At 41.7% G+C, this 17,331-nt stretch overlaps 1 pseudogene; it reads right to left on the bottom strand.

The window, feature by feature from the left end:
• Nucleotides 1-13,172, bottom strand: part of LOC139762283 (uncharacterized) — an 85,992-nt pseudogene extending 72,820 nt beyond the window's left edge.
• Nucleotides 13,173-17,331: the final 4,159 nt, after the last annotated feature.

Here is a 17,331-nt window from a genome sequence, read left to right as displayed (position 1 = left end):
GGCGATGTGAATGAAGTTTTTGAAGAAGGTGAAGTCCATACATAGAGTTAAAAATGAATAAAGTTCTTAGAATGACGCACTGGGTAGGACCTAAAATAATGGATTTAGATAGACTTCAGGGTGGTTGTGGGTAGTTATTGGTTTTCGGGAAATAGGGTAGTAGATTTATTGAACAAGCTGTCAAGTACGTAGTTGAAGTAGTCTTTAGTTAGCTTTAAACGAAGGGTTCGGATGTGTTTTATGGGTACAGGCAGTTGGTTTGTGGACAGGACTAGGGAACTGCCTAGATCGGCAATACGCTCTTGCAGTGTCCCTTACTTCTCATGTTCTTATGGTAAGTTGTTTTGTAATATATTCTATATCAGTTATTGGTTATGTATCCCTGATAATACCTTTGTACTTTTCTAGGACAGTTTTCTCGTATAGGCATTAATATCAAAAATCAATCCCAGAGAATAACAAAACATACCTTATAAACGGTACCAAAACATACTTATAATCCGGTATAAACTTTCTTATAATACGTACAAAACTTACTTATAAATCGGTACAAAACATACTTATAAACCGGTACAAACATACTTATTAAACCGGTACAAATCATTACTTATAACCCGTACAAAAATACTTATTAAACCGGTACAAACATACTTATAACCGGTACAAACTTTCTTATAAAACCGGGATTTGACAAACATACTTATAAACCGGTTCAAACATACTTATAACCGGTACAAACATACTTATAAACCGGTACAAACATACTTATAAACCGGTACAAAAACATCACTTATTAAACCCGTACAAACATACTTATAAACGTACAATCATACCTATTAAAACGGTACAAACATTAAACAAATGACGATTTTTTTCATACAAACTTTCTAATATATATTTATATATATATATATAATATATATTTATATATTATATATATATTTATATATATATATATATATATATATATATATTACTATATTATATATTATATATATTATATTATTTTTTTTTTATTAAAATTTCTCGCTGTCTCCCGCGTTTGCGAGGTAGCGCAAGGAAACAGACGAAAAAAAAGGCCCACCCCCCCCCCATACCATGTATATAATACTCCACACACCAAATATACATACCAAACACAGTTTTCCAGGGTTTTACCCCAACGCTTTCACATGCCCTGTTTCACCACGACAGAAATAAACCCCCGGGTATACCACATCGCTCAATTAATTTCTATTCCTTGCCCTCCTTTCAACCTCCTGCATGTCAGGCCCCGATCCCCCAAAAATTTTTTTCACTCCATTTTTTCCCCCCCAAATTTTGGTTTCTCCCCTTCTCCTTGTCCTCCCCTCCGACAAATATATCCTTTTGGTCAATCTTTCCTAAATATCCTCTCCATGTGCCCAAACCACTTCAAAACACCCCTTTTTGCTCTCTCAACCACGCTTTTTATTTCCACACATCTTCTTACCTTACGTTATCACTCGATCAAACCACCTACACCACACTTTGTCCTAAACATCTCATTCCAGAACATCATCTTGCCAAAACTACCCCCATAGCCCAGCCTCGAAACCAACAACATTGTTGGAACACTATTCCTTCAACATACCCATTTTTGTTTTTCCGAGATAAGGGTCTCGACTTCCACACATTCTTCAAGGCCCCGGGATTTTCGCCCCCTCCCCACCCTATGATCCACTTCGCTTCCATGGTTCATCCGCTCCAGATCCACTCCCAGATATCAAAAAACATTCACTTCCTCCATTTTTTTTTTCCATTCAAACTCACCTCCCAATTGATTTGACCTCAACCCTACTGTACAATAACCTTGCTCTTATTCACATTTACTCTAACTTTTCTTCTTCCACAACTTTTCCAAATAGTCACACTTCTGCAGTTTTCATATGATTCAGCCACCACGTTGTTTTATCACGAACAACTGACTAAACTCCCAAGCTCTCTCATCCCCAACAGTTATATTTCCCCCTCTTTCAAAAACTTTTTGCATTTACCTCCCTAACAATCCCATCAATAAAAAATTAAACAACAATCTATATTTTATTTTTTATAATAATTATAAATATAATATATATTAATATTATATATATATATAATATATATATATTTTATATATAAATATATTTTTTTTTTAAATATATATAATATAATATATATACCCCTGGGTTGGGGGAGAAGATTTTTCCCACGTTTTCCCTGCGTTCGTGAAGGCGACTAAAAGGGAAGGGAGCGGGGGGCTGGAAATCCTCCCCTCTCGTTTTTTTTTTTTTTTTTTTTTTCCAAAAAAGGAACAGAGAAGGGGGCCAGGTGAGGGTTTTTCCCTAAAAGGGCCAGTCTCTGTTCTTAAGCTACCTCCTATCGCGGGAATGGCGAATGTATGAAAAAAAAAAAAAAGAAAAATAAATACATAATTACTTATATTATTTCCCTGGGATTAGGGATTAAGATACTTCCACGTATTCCTGCATGTCGTAGAAGCGAATAAAAGGCGGAGGGAGCGGGGGCTGGATATCCTCCCCTCTCGGTTTTTTTTTTTTCCCAAAAAGAAACAAGGGGGCCATTTAGGATATTCCAAAAAGGCCCAGTCCTCATGTTCTTAACGCTACCTCGCTAAACGCAGGCAAATGGCAGAATAGGTTTTAAAAGAAAGTAAAAAGTATACTTTAATACTATATATATATATATATATATATATATATATTTATAATATTAATTCTATAATATATATAATAATATATATATATTTATTATTTTTATTTTATTATACTTTGTCGCGTCTCCCGCGTTTGCGAGGTAGCGCAAGGAAACAGACGAAAGAAATGGCCCACAACCCACCCCCCCTACACATGTATATACATACGTCCACACACGCAAATATACATTACTACACAGCTTTCCATGGTTTACCCCAGACGCTTCACATGCCCTGTTCAATCCACTGACAAGCACGTCAACCCCGGTATACCACATCGCTCCAATTCACTCTATTCCTTGCCCTCCTTTCACACCTCCTGCATGTTCAGGCCCCGATCACACAAAATCTTTTTCACTCCATCTTTCCACCTCCAATTTGTCTCCCTCTTACTCCTTGTTCCCTCCACCTCCGACACATATATCCTCTTGGTCAATCTTTCCTCACTCCATCCTCTCTATGTGCCCAAACCACTTCAAAACACCCTCTTCTGCTCTCCAACCACGCTCTTTTATTTCCACACATCTCTCTTACCCTTACGTTACTCACTCGATCAAACCACCTCACACCACACATTGTCCTCAAACATCTCATTTCCAGCACATCCATCCTCCTGCGCACAACTCTATCCATAGCCCACGCCTCGCAACCATACAACATTGTTGGAACCACTATTCCTTCAAACATACCCATTTTTGCTTTCCGAGATAATGTTCTCGACTTCCACACATTCTTCAAGGCTCCCAGAATTTTCGCCCCCTCCCCCACCCTATGATCCACTTCCGCTTCCATGGTTCCATCCGCTGCCAGATCCACTCCCAGATATCTAAAACACTTCACTTCCTCCAGTTTTTCTCCATTCAAACTCACCTCCCAATTGACTTGACCCTCAACCCTACTGTACCTAATAACCTTGCTCTTATTCACATTTACTCTTAACTTTCTTCTTCCACACACTTTTCCAAACTCAGTCACCAGCTTCTGCAGTTTCTCATATGAATCAGCCACCAGCGTTGTATCATCAGCGAACAAAACTGACTCACTCCCAAGCTCTCTCATCCCAACAGACTTCATACTTGCCCCTCTTTCCAAAACTCTTGCATTTACCTCCCTAACAATCCCATCCATAAACAAATTAAACAACCATATATATGAGATAAATCACATTTACCCCTATGCATTATAAACTTAATATATACACTATGATGATACCTAATCACTATATCTTATATATATATATATATATATATATATATATATATTATCCTGGGGATAGGGGAGAAAGAATACTTCCCACGTTTTCCCGCGTGTGTAGAAGGCGACAAAAAGGGAAGGGAGCGGGGGGCTGGAAATCCTCCCCCCCTGTTTTTTTTTTTTTTTTTTTTTCCAAAAGAAGGAACAAGAAGGGGGCCAGGTGAGGGTAATTCCCTCAAAGGCCAGTCCTCTGTTCTTAACGCTACCCCGCTATCGCGGGAATGGCGAATAGTATGAAAAAAAAAAAAATATATATAAAATATATTATCCTGGGGATAGGGGATTAAAAATACTTCCAGTTTTCCCCTGCATGTCGTAGAAGCGACTAAAAGGGGAGGGAGCGGGGGGCGGGGAAATCTCCCCTCCCCGGTTTTTTTTTTTTTTTCCCCAAAGGGAAGGACAAGGGGGCCAGGTGAGGATATTCCAAAAAGGCCCAGTCCTCAGTTCTTAACGAAACTCGCTAACGCGGCAAATGGCGATATTTTTAAAGAGAAAAAAGAAACATATATATATATAATACTATATATATATATATATATATATATATATTTTATTATATAATATATATTTTATTATTTTTTTATTTTTTTTATTTTTTATACTTTGTCGCTGTCTCCCGGGGTTTGCGAGGTAGCGCAAGGAAAGACGAAAGCATGGCCCAACCACCCCCCTACACATGTATATACATACGTCCACACACCAAATATACAATCCCCTACACAGCTTTCCATGGTTTACCCAGACGCTTCACATGCCTGATTCAATCCACTGACAGCACTCAACCCCGGTATACCACATCGCTCCAATTCACTCTATTCCTTGCCCTCCTTTCACCCTCCTGCATGTTCAGGCCCCGATCACACAAAATCTTTTTCACTCCATCTTTCCACCTCCAATTTGGTCTCCCTCTTCTCCTTGTTCCCTCCACCTCCGACACATATATCCTCTTGGTCAATCTTTCCTCACTCATCCTCTCTATGTGCCCAAACCACTTCTAAACACCCTCTTCTGCTCTCTCAACCACGCTCTTTTTATTTCCACACATCTCTCTTACCCTTACGTTACTCACTCGATCAAACCACCTCACACCACACATTGTCCTCAAACATCTCATTTCCAGCACATCCATCCTCCTGCGCACAACTCTATCCATAGCCCACGCCTCGCAACCATACAACATTGTTGGAACCACTATTCCTTCAAACATACCCATTTTTGCTTTCCGAGATAATGTTCTCGACTTCCACACATTCTTCAAGGCCCCCAGGATTTTCGCCCCCTCCCCCACCCTATGATCCACTTCGCTTCATGGTTCCACCCGGGTGAGACCCACTCCAATATCTAAAACACTTCACTTCCTCATTTTTCTCCATTCAAACTCACCTCCCAATTGACTTGACCCTCAACCCTACTGTACCTAATAACCTTGCTCTTATTCACATTTACTCTTAACTTTCTTCTTCCACACACTTTTCCAAACTCAGTCACCAGCTTCTGCAGTTTCTCACATGAATCAGCCACCAGCGCTGTATCATCAGCGAACAACAACTGACTCACTTCCCAAGCTCTCTCATCCCAACAGACTTCATACTTGCCCCTCTTTCCAAAACTCTTGCATTTACCTCCCTAACAACCCCATCCATAAACAAATTAAACAACCATGGAGACATCACACACCCCTGCCGCAAACCTACATTCACTGAGAACCAATCACTTTCCTCTCTTCCTACACGTACACATGCCTTACATCCTCGATAAAAACTTTTCACTGCTTCTAACAACTTTCCTCCCACACCATATATTCTTAATACCTTCCACAGAGCATCTCTATCAACTCTATCATATGCCTTCTCCAGATCCATAAATGCTACATACAAATCCATTTGCTTTTCTAAGTATTTCTCACATACATTCTTCAAAGCAAACACCTGATCCACACATCCTCTACCACTTCTGAAACCACACTGCTCTTCCCCAATCTGATGCTCTGTACATGCCTTCACCCTCTCAATCAATACCCTCCCATATAATTTACCAGGAATACTCAACAAACTTATACCTCTGTAATTTGAGCACTCACTCTTATCCCCTTTGCCTTTGTACAATGGCACTATGCACGCATTCCGCCAATCCTCAGGCACCTCACATGAGTCATACATACATTAAATAACCTTACCAACCAGTCAACAATACAGTCACCCCTTTTTTAATAAATTCCACTGCAATACCATCCAAACCTGCTGCCTTGCCGGCTTTCATCTTCCGCAAAGCTTTCACTACCTCTTCTCTGTTTACCAAATCATTTTCCCTAACCCTCTCACTTTGCACACCACCTCGACCAAAACACCCTATATCTGCCACTCTATCATCAAACACATTCAACAAACCTTCAAAATACTCACTCCCTCTCCTTCTCACATCACCACTACTTGTTTTCACCTCCTCATTTGCGCCCTTCACTGAAGTTCCCATTTGCTCCCTTCTCTTACGCACTTTATTTACCTCCTTCCAGAACATCTTTTTATTCTCCCTAAAATTTAATGATACTCTCTCACCCCAACTCTCATTTGCCCTTTTTTTCACCTCTTGCACCTTTCTCTTGACCTCCTGTCTCTTTCTTTTATACATCTCCCACTCAATTGCATTTTTTCCCTGCAAAAATCGTCCAAATGCCTCTCTCTTCTCTGTCACTAATACTCTTACTTCTTCATCCCACCACTCACTACCCTTTCTAATCAACCCACCTCCCACTCTTCTCATGCCACAAGCATCTTTTGCGCAATCCATCACTGATTCCCTAAATACATCCCATTCCTCCCCCACTCCCCTTACTTCCATTGTTCTCACCTTTTTCCATTCTGTACTCAGTCTCTCCTGGTACTTCCTCACACAGGTCTCTTTCTCAAGCTCACTTACTCTCACCACCCTCTTCACCCCAACATTCACTCTTCTTTTCTGAAAACCCATACAAATCTTCACCTTCGCCTCCACAAGATAATGATCAGACATCCCTCCAGTTGCACCTCTCTGCACATTAACATCCAAAAGTCTCTCTTTCGCACGCCTGTCAATTAACACGTAATCCAATGACGCTCTCTGGCCATCTCTCCTACTTACATAAGTATACTTATGTATATTTCGCTTTTTAAACCAGGTATTCCCAATCATCAGTCCTTTTTCAGCACATAAATCTACAAGCTCTTCACCATTTTCATTTACAACACTGAACACCCCATGTATACCAATTATTCCCTCAACTGCCACATTACTCACCTTTGCATTCAAATCACCCATCACTATGACCCGGTCTCGTGCATCAAAACCACTAACACACTCATTCAGCTGCTCCCAAAACACTTGCCTCTCTTGATCTTTCTTCTCATGCCCAGGTGCATATGCACCAATAATCACCCACCTCTCTCCATCAACTTTCAGTTTTACCCATATTAATCGAGAATTTACTTTCTTACACTCTATCACATACTCCCACAACTCCTGTTTCAGGAGTATTGCTACTTCTTCCCTTGCTCTTGTCCTCTCACTAACCCCTGACTTTACTCCCCAGACATTCCCAAACCACTCTTCCCCTTTACCCTTTAGCTTCGTTTCACTCAGAGCCAAAACATCCAGGTTCCTTTCCTCAAACATACTACCTATCTCTCCTTTTTTCACATCTTGGTTACATCCACACACATTTAGGCACCCCACTCTGAGCCTTCGAGGAGGATGAGCACTCCCCGCGTGACTCCTTCTTCTGTTTCCCATCTTAGAAAGTTAATACAAGGAGGGGAGGATTTCTGGCCCCCCGCTCCCGTCCCCTCTAGTCGCTTTCTACGACACGCGAGGAATACGTGGGAAGTATTCTTTCACCCCTATCCCCAGGGATAATATACATATATATATACATATACACATACACACACATACACATACATACGCACATATACACACACACACACATACATATATATACATATGAGAAATGTAAGAAACAATTTAGAAACTGAAACTTCTAGCTTGAAATGAATGAAAAAAATGAATGTCACATAATGGTTCAACCTCTGGCTATGGAAAAAAGGAAATGTATAATTTATTTACACAAACGTCAATAGCAGTTCTCATCAATTTAACCACTGTATCAATAAGCTTCAATGTCTAAGCTACATTTTTCTCCAATTTCACTATTTTCCTTCACATTTTCAATTGTGTCTGAATGTTCTACTTCAAGAGTGATTGTTTTTCCAGTAAGGGTCTTCACATCTTGGTTACATCCACACACATTTAGGCACCCCACTCTGAGCCTTCGAGGAGGATGCTTTACTTGTGGTGCTGACTTCCCTCTTTAAATTTGATCGCCGTTTCCCGCGTCTGTGGGTGATGAACTGCTAGACTCCTACTTTCGCACCCTTAATGAGCGACCACCTGCTTCTCCTCGCTGGGTGAGTCTTGCTGCTTGGCCGGAGGAGGAGGGTTGGCCTGAAACTGTGGTCTTCGTTTGACGTTCTGTGGTCCTACAGGATGTGGTCCGGGTCGAGGTGGAGTACCGGATCGTCTGGCTGGGCCGGAGAATGGGGTCTGTGGTCCGCGGAAGGGCTTGGGAAGACTGCTGAAGAACGGCTTATCCTGCAGACCACCACCACCAGGGAAGCCCTCATGGTGCGTCTCGAGGGTAAACAACGCACCAGGTATATATATATATATATATATATCTTGAAGCATTTCCTATCCATTTTTTAGAGGTGTTGTTTATTTCAGATGAATTAACTTGCAGCTGTTTTTTGATCCCCTTATTTTTGTTCCGCATTTCTTTAATAGTTTTGTTGTTGGTGACAACTTTTAATTGCTTAAATGTTTCATTTAAGTCTGTCCTTGGAATAGATGGGGCTGTTGATCTGAACAAGAGGGTTGAGATTGCACGCTCTGCTGACTTATCTGAGGAGGGATTGGCAGTGTCTACAAATCATGATGCCTCCTGGTCAAGCACCTGTATGCTCAAGTATAATTCTTCTCCATCATTTGCTGCAACTTCTTAATGCACTTCATTTTGAATTAAGCAAGCAAGGGTTCAGGCCAGCATTCATCAAAATGATGGTGATGCCCCGAGCCTGGCTGGTGGGCCATATATATATATATATATATTCTTAATACCTTCCACAGAGCATCTCTATCAACTCTATCATATGCCTTCTCCAGATCCATAAATGCTACATACAAATCCATTTGCTTTTCTAAGTATTTCTCACATACATTCTTCAAAGCAAACACCTGATCCACACATCCTCTACCACTTCTGAAACCACACTGCTCTTCCCCAATCTGATGCTCTGTACATGCCTTCACCCTCTCAATCAATACCCTCCCATATAATTTACCAGGAATACTCAACAAACTTATACCTCTGTAATTTATGGTGTGGGAGGAAAGTTGTTAGAAGCAGTGAAAAGTTTTTATCGAGGATGTAAGGCATGTGTACGTGTAGGAAGAGAGGAAAGTGATTGGTTCTCAGTGAATGTAGGTTTGCGGCAGGGGTGTGTGATGTCTCCATGGTTGTTTAATTTGTTTATGGATGGGGTTGTTAGGGAGGTAAATGCAAGAGTCCTGGAAAGAGGGGCAAGTATGAAGTCTGTTGGGGATGAGAGAGCTTGGGAAGTGAGTCAGTTGTTGTTCGCTGATGATACAGCGCTGGTGGCTGATTCATGTGAGAAACTGCAGAAGCTGGTGACTGAGTTTGGTAAAGTGTGTGGAAGAAGAAAGTTGAGAGTAAATGTGAATAAGAGCAAGGTTATTAGGTACAGTAGGGGTGAGGGTCAAGTCAATTGGGAGGTGAGTTTGAATGGAGAAAAACTGGAGGAAGTGAAGTCTTTTAGATATCTGGGAGTGGATCTGTCAGCGGATGGAACCATGGAAGCGGAAGTGGATCATAGGGTGGGGGAGGGGGCGAAAATTCTGGGAGCCTTGAAAAATGTGTGGAAGTCGAGAACATTATCTCGGAAAGCAAAAATGGGTATGTTTGAGGGAATAGTGGTTCCAACAATGTTGTATGGTTGCGAGGCGTGGGCTATGGATAGAGATGTGCGCAGGAGGATGGATGTGCTGGAAATGAGATGTTTGAGGACAATGTGTGGTGTGAGGTGGTTTGATCGAGTAAGTAACGTAAGGGTAAGAGAGATGTGTGGAAGTAAAAAGAGCGTGATCGAGAGAGCAGAAGAGGGTGTTTTGAAATGGTTTGGGCACATGGAGAGAATGATTGAGGAAAGATTGACCAAGAGGATATATGTGTCGGAGGTGGAGGGAACGAGGAGAAGAGGGAGACCAAATTGGAGGTGGAAAGATGGAGTGAAAAAGATTTTGTGTGATCGGGGCCTGAACATGCAGGAGGGTGAAAGGAGGGCAAGAAATAGAGTGAATTGGAGTCATGTGGTATACAGGGGTTGACGTGCTGTCAGTGGATTGAAGCAAGGCATGTGGAGCGTCTGGGGTAAACCATGGAAAGCTGTGTAGGTATGTATATTTGCGTGTGTGGACGTGTGTATGTGCATGTGTATGGGGGGGGCGGTTGGGCCATTTCTTTCGTCTGTTTCCTTGCGCTACCTCGCAAACGCGGGAGACAGCGACAAAGTATAAAAAAAAAAAAAAAAAAATATATATATATATATATATATATATATATATATATATATATATATATATATATATATATATATATATTTCAATTATACGGTTTAGTTTTGGGCTCCATACTATGCAGTTTATAATGATTATTAGAGAGAGAGAGAGGGAGAGAGAGAGAGAGAGAGAGAGAGAGAGAGAGAGAGAGAGAGAGAGAGAGAGAGAGAGAGAGAGAGAGAGAGATAGAGAGAGAGAGAGAGAGAGAGAGAGAGAGAGAGAGAGAGAGAGAGAGAGAGAGAGAGAGAGAGAGAGTAATATCATTTTACAGAAATACTAGTATATTACCAGAGATGAAACAATGTCATCTGTTTATCATTGTGTGGTCTCACCTGTTTGGCGCCTGACCTCCCTGGTGGGGTCCTCTGTGATCTTGGGAAAGATGGGTGTGACGTCATGGGTCGCTCCAGTACACGCGGGTCGTGGCCGGTTCTCACCACATGAGATCTGGATGCGTTCAACTACCTTACGTTTTACTATACTGCTTTTTCGGGAGAAACATTTAGGACATTCTGAACATAAGCATGGTTTCTGCCCTGTGTGAACTCTCCGATGTCTTCCTTAATCACCTCTTCAAGAAAATTGTTTTTGACATTCTGAACACCGGTATGGCTTCTCGCCTGTGTGAACTCTCAGGTGTCTGACTAAAGCACTTTTACCAGGGAGAGTTTCTTGACATTCTGAACACTATTATGGTTCCTCGCTTGTGTAACCTCTCGATGTGTCACTGAAGTACTTATAGCAGAAAAGGCTTTTTGATATTCTTTTTACTTGTTTGGCATCTCGGCTCTGTGAACTCTCAGACGCTTTACTAAATTACCTCTGTTATAGAATTGCTTTTGATATTCTGAACATTTGCATGGCTTTTAGCCTGTGTGAAGTCTCAGGTGTGTCACTAAATTACTTTTCTGAGAAAAAGTTTTTTGACATTCTGAACATTGGTATGGCTTCTCGCCTGTGTGAAGTCTCAGGTGTGTCACTAAATTACTTTTCTGAGAAAAACTTTTTTGACATTCTGAACATTGGTATGGCTTCTCGCCTGTGTGAACTCTCAGGTGTGTCACTAAATTACTTTTCTGAGAAAAACTTTTTTGACATTCTGAACATTGGTATGGCTTCTCGCCTGTGTGAAGTCTCAGGTGTGTCACTAAATTGCTTTTCTGAGAAAAAGTTTTTTGACATTCTGAACATTGGTATGGCTTCTCACCTGTGTGAACTCTCAGGTGTTGCACTAAATCACTTTTCTGAGAAAGACTTTTTTGACATTCTGAACATTGGTATGGCTTCTCGCCTGTGTGAAGTCTCAGGTGTGTCACTAAATTACTTTTCTGAGAAAAAGTTTTTTGACATTCTGAACATTGGTATGGCTTCTCGCCCGTGTGAACTCTCAGGTGTGTCACTAAATCACCTTTACGAGAAAAAGTTTTTTGACATTCTGAACATTGGTATGGCATCTCGCCCGTGTGAACTCTCAGGTGTCTCACTAAATTACTTTTCTGAGAAAATGTTTTTTGACATTCTAAACATTGGTATGGCTTCTCGCCCGTGTGAACTCTCAGGTGTGTCACTAAATCACCTTTACGAGAAAAAGTTTTTTGACATTCTGAACATTGGTATGGCATCTCGCCAGTGTGAACTCTCAGGTGTGTCACTAAATGACTTTTCTGAGAAAAAGTGTTTTGACATTCTGAACATTGGTATGGCTTCTCGCCCGTGTGAACTCTCAGGTGTTTCACTAAATTACTTTTCTGAGAAAAAGTTTTTTGACATTCTGAACATTGGTACGGCATCTCGCCCGTGTGAACTTTCAGGTGTCTCACTAAATCACTTTTCTGAGAAAAAGGTGATATGGCTTCTCGTCCGTTTGAACTCTCAGTGGTTTTGACTACATTACTTTTCTGAGAAAAAGTTTTTTGACATTCTGAACATTGCTATGGCTTCTCGCCCGTGTGAACTCTCAGGTGTGTCACTAAACTACTTTTCTGAGAAAAACTTTTCTGACATTCTGAACATCGGTATGGCTTCTCGCCCGTGTGAACTCTCAGGTGTGTCACTAACCTACTTTTAAAAGAAAAACTTTTTTGACATTCTGAACATTGGTATGGGTTCTCACCAGTATGGATTCTCAAGTGTTTCTTTAAATCACATTTCTTAGAAAAATACTTTTGACACTCTGAACACTGATATTGCTTTTGTCCAATGTGAACTTTCATCTGCAACACTAAGTTGTTCTTACGGGAGAAGGTACTCCGGCATTCTTTACACTGATATGTCTTCTCAAAAGTATGTAATTTCATGTGCCTATGAAGATAGACATGTTTCGTAAAGCTTTTCTGACACTCAGGACATTTGAAGGGTTTTTCTTGTGTTTATGACATTCTGTCTCCTGTTGTCAAAACTGTTTGAGGAGGTTTCGCTGCACGGAGAATATGTCCCTGGTTGTCCCTCCATGCTGCAGTCTTCTGTATCACCATAACACGTCTATAACACAGTGTAGCTCACCCTGTCAGTCCACAACTGCCGTCCGTGACACCATGAGATGCTTTGCGAGTGAACACCAGAGAGAGACTGACCTTGGCTAGAGTGTGTGATAGAAAGCCAACTCACTCTCCACCCTACGTTGCCTCCAGTCCATTTCTCTCGTGCTTTTTTCTATCTTTTTACCATCCATCATCCAACATCTCTCGACCGTTAGGCTTGAACAATTTCTACCCCAGCTTCCCCACCCCATTCAGGAAAATTACTTCCTGAGGAGCGGAGGCTTGGTGTGGACCTGTTCTCACCTAACGGGGTTGAGACCCTCACATTCTTACCACTCCCGCCGAGCCTCCTGGGTTACCCTGTGATAGTGCAGGGTCCTCCCTGGAGTGGGGTTGTGGTCCCTCACCTACGTTTCCTCGGCATTAGGACATTGATGCCATCATGCCTCCTGACATTCGTTTAAAATTGATTAAAACCAAAATCCCCCTCCCCCCCTCTTTACACGTTCGAATTACTAACGATTGTATTTAAGACCACTGAGGTCCGTCCCAGTAGGGTTATTCAATCCCCTACTAATAAATATCTATATAAAATATTCAGATTGGGGTGCCTAAATGTGTGTGGATGTAACCAAGATGTGAAAAAAGGAGAGATAGGTAGTATGTTTGAGGAAAGGAACCTAGATGTTTTGACTCTGAGTGAAACGAAGCTCAAGGGTGAAGGGGAAGTGTGGTTTGGGAATGTCTTGGGAGTAAAGTCAGGGGTTAGTGAGAGGACAAGAGCAAGGGAAGGAGTAGCAGTACTCCTGAAACAGGAGTTGTGGGAGTACGTGATAGAATGTAAGAAAGTAAATTCTCGATTAATATGGGTAAAACTGAAAGTTGATGGAGAGAGATGGGTGATTATTAGTGCATATGCACCTGGGCATGAGAAGAAAGATCAAGAGAGGCAAGTGTTTTGGGAGCAGCTGAATGAGTGTGTTAGTGGTTTTGATGCACGAGACCGGGTTATAGTGATGGGTGATTTGAATGCAAAGGTGAGTAATGTGGCAGTTGAGGGAATAATTGGTATACATGGGGTGTTCAGTGTTGTAAATGGAAATGGTGAAGAGCTTGGAGATTTATGTGCTGAAAAAGGACTGATGATTGGGAATACCTGGTTTAAAAAGCGAAATATACATAAGTATACTTATGTAAGTAGGAGAGATGGCCAGAGAGCGTTATTGGATTACGTGTTAATTGATAGGCGCGCGAAAGAGAGACTTTTGGATGTTAATGTGCTGAGAGGTGCAACTGGAGGGATGTCTGATCATTATCTTGTGGAGTCTAAGGTGAAGATTTGTATGGGTTTTCAGAAAAAAAGAGTGAATGTTGGGGTGAAGAGGGTGGTGAGAGTAAGTGAGCTTGGGAAGGAGACTTGTGTGAGGAAGTACCAGGAGAGACTGAGTACAGAATGGAAAAAGGTGAGAACAATGGAAGTAAGGGGAGTGGGGGAGGAATGGGATGTATTTAGGGAATCAGTGATGGATTGCGCAAAAGATGCTTGTGGCATGAGAAGAGTGGGAGGTGGGTTGATTAGAAAGGGTAGTGAGTATTGGGATGAAGAAGTAAGAGTATTAGTGAAAGAGAAGAGAGGCATTTGGACGATTTTTGCAGGGAAAAAATGCAGTTGAGTGGGAGACTTATAAAAGAAAGAGACAGGAGATCAAGAGAAAGGTGCAAGAGGTAAAAAAAAGTGCAAATGAGAGTTGGGGTGAGAGAGTATCATTAAATTTTAGGGAGAATAAAAAGATGTTCTGGAAGGAGGTAAATAAAGTGCGTATGACAAGGGAGCAAATGGGAACTTCAGCGAAGGACGCAAATGGGGAGGTGACAACAAGTAGTGGTGATGTGAGAAGGGGATGGAGTGAGTATTTTGAAGGTTTGTTGAATGTGATTGATAATAGAATGGCAGATATAGGGTGTTTTGGTCGAGGTGGTGTGCAAAGTGAGAGGGTTAGGGAAAATGATTTGGTAAACAGAGAAGAGGTAGTAAAAGCTTTGCGGAAGATGAAAGCCGGCAAGGCAGCAGGTTTGGATGGTATTGCAGTGGAATATATTAAAAAAGGGGGTGACTGTATTGTTGACTGGTTGGTAAGGTTATCTAATGTATGTATGACTCACGGTGAGGTGCCTGAGGATTGGCGGAATGCGTGCATAGTGCCATTGTACAAAGGCAAAGGGGATAAGAGTGAGTGCTCAAATTACAGAGGTATAAGTCTGTTGAGTATTCCTGGTAAGTTATATGGGAGGGTATTGATTGAGAGGGTGAAAGCATGTACAGAGCATCAGATTGGGGAAGAGCAGTGTGGTTTCAGAAGTGGTAGAGGATGTGTGGATCAGGTGTTTGCTTTGAAGAATGTATGTGAGAAATACTTAGAAAAGCAAATGGATTTGTATGTAGCATTTATGGATCTGGAGAAGGCATATGATAGAGTTGATAGAGATGCTCTGTGGAAGGTATTAAGAATACATGGGGTGGGAGGCAAGTTGTTAGAAGCAGTGAAAAGTTTTTATCGAGGATGTAAGGCATGTGTATGTGTAGGACGAGAGGAAAGTGATTGGTTCTCAGTGAATGTAGGTTTGCGGCAGGGATGTGTGATGTCTCCATGGTTGTTTGATTTGTTTATGGATGGGGTTGTTAGGGAGGTGAATGCAAGAGTTTTGGAAAGAGGGGCAAGTATGAAGTCTGTTGGGGATGAGAGCTTGGGAAGTGAGTCAGTTGTTGTTCGCTGATGATACAGCGCTGGTGGCTGATTCATGTGAGAAACTGCAGAAGCTGGTGACTGAGTTTGGTAAAGTGTGTGAAAGAAGAAAGTTAAGAGTAAATGTGAATAAGAGCAAGGTTATTAGGTACAGTAGGGTTGAGGGTCAAGTCAATTGGGAGGTGAGTTTGAATGGAGAAAAACTGGAGGAAGTGAAGTGTTTTAGATATCTGGGAGTGGATCTGGCAGCGGATGGAACCATGGAAGCGGAAGTGGATCATAGGGTGGGGGAGGGGGCGAAAATCCTGGGAGCCTTGAAGAATGTGTGGAAGTCGAGTACATTATCTCGGAAAGCAAAAATGAGTATGTTTGAAGGAATAGTTGTTCCAACAATGTTGTATGGTTGCGAGGCGTGGGCTATGGATAGAGTTGTGCGCAGGAGGATGGATGTGCTGGAAATGAGATGTTTGAGGACAATGTGTGGTGTGAGGTGGTTTGATCGAGTAAGTAACGTAAGGGTAAGAGAGATGTGTGGAAATAAAAAGAGCGTGGTTGAGAGAGCAGAAGAGGGTGTTTTGAAATGGTTTGGGCACATGGAGAGAATGAGTGAGGAAAGATTGACCAAGAGGATATATGTGTCGGAGGTGGAGGGAACGAGGAGATGAGGGAGACCAAATTGGAGGTGGAAAGATGAAGTGAAAAAGATTTTGTGTGATCGGGGCCTGAACATGCAGGAGGGTGAAAGGAGGGCAAGGAATAGAGTGAATTGGAGCGATGTGGTATACCGGGGTTGACATGCTGTCAGTGGATTGAATCGGGGCATGTGAAGCGTCTGGGGTAAACCATGGAAAGCTGTGTAGGTATGTATATTTTGCGTGTGTGGACGTATGTATATACATGTGTATGGGGGTGGGTTGGGCCATTTCTTTCGTCTGTTTTCTTGCGCTACCTCGCAAACGCGGGAGACAGCGAAAAGTAAAAAAAAAAAAAAAATGAAATATTCTTAAGCAAGGATAGCGATCCAGATGAGATCCTATCCAAGCTTACGACCACCCCCTTCAAGCTAGATGTATCGATAGTGCTAATAATATTGATGCATATATCTTGTCCCTTAACCCCATAGAGATAACTGAAGCCATAAATCAAGGAAACAGTGACATTAATGTCATCAACGTTTTCAAACTGAACATTTCAAGATCACTTAAAATACAATGCTCTAACTCGACCGAGACAGATCGCCTACTCTCCCGGGGAATCTTGTTTCCCATGATCTCAGTGCCTGACAAATACCACAAACTCGACCAGTACCTCGATATACAAGGTTTTAAATGTCTACAATACGGACACGAGACTAAGAGCTGCAAAGCTCAGCGCCAGACATGCAGTCACGGTGCGGAAATTGATCACGGTTTTCGTGAGTGTAAGGCTCAGGCAGCAACCTGTGTTAATTGTAAAGGTCAACACGTTGCTGTAT

Source organism: Panulirus ornatus, chromosome 43 (assembly GCF_036320965.1).
Source record: "Panulirus ornatus isolate Po-2019 chromosome 43, ASM3632096v1, whole genome shotgun sequence".
Classification (NCBI taxonomy): domain Eukaryota; kingdom Metazoa; phylum Arthropoda; class Malacostraca; order Decapoda; family Palinuridae; genus Panulirus; species Panulirus ornatus.
This window is presented reverse-complemented; position numbering and strand designations above follow the sequence as displayed.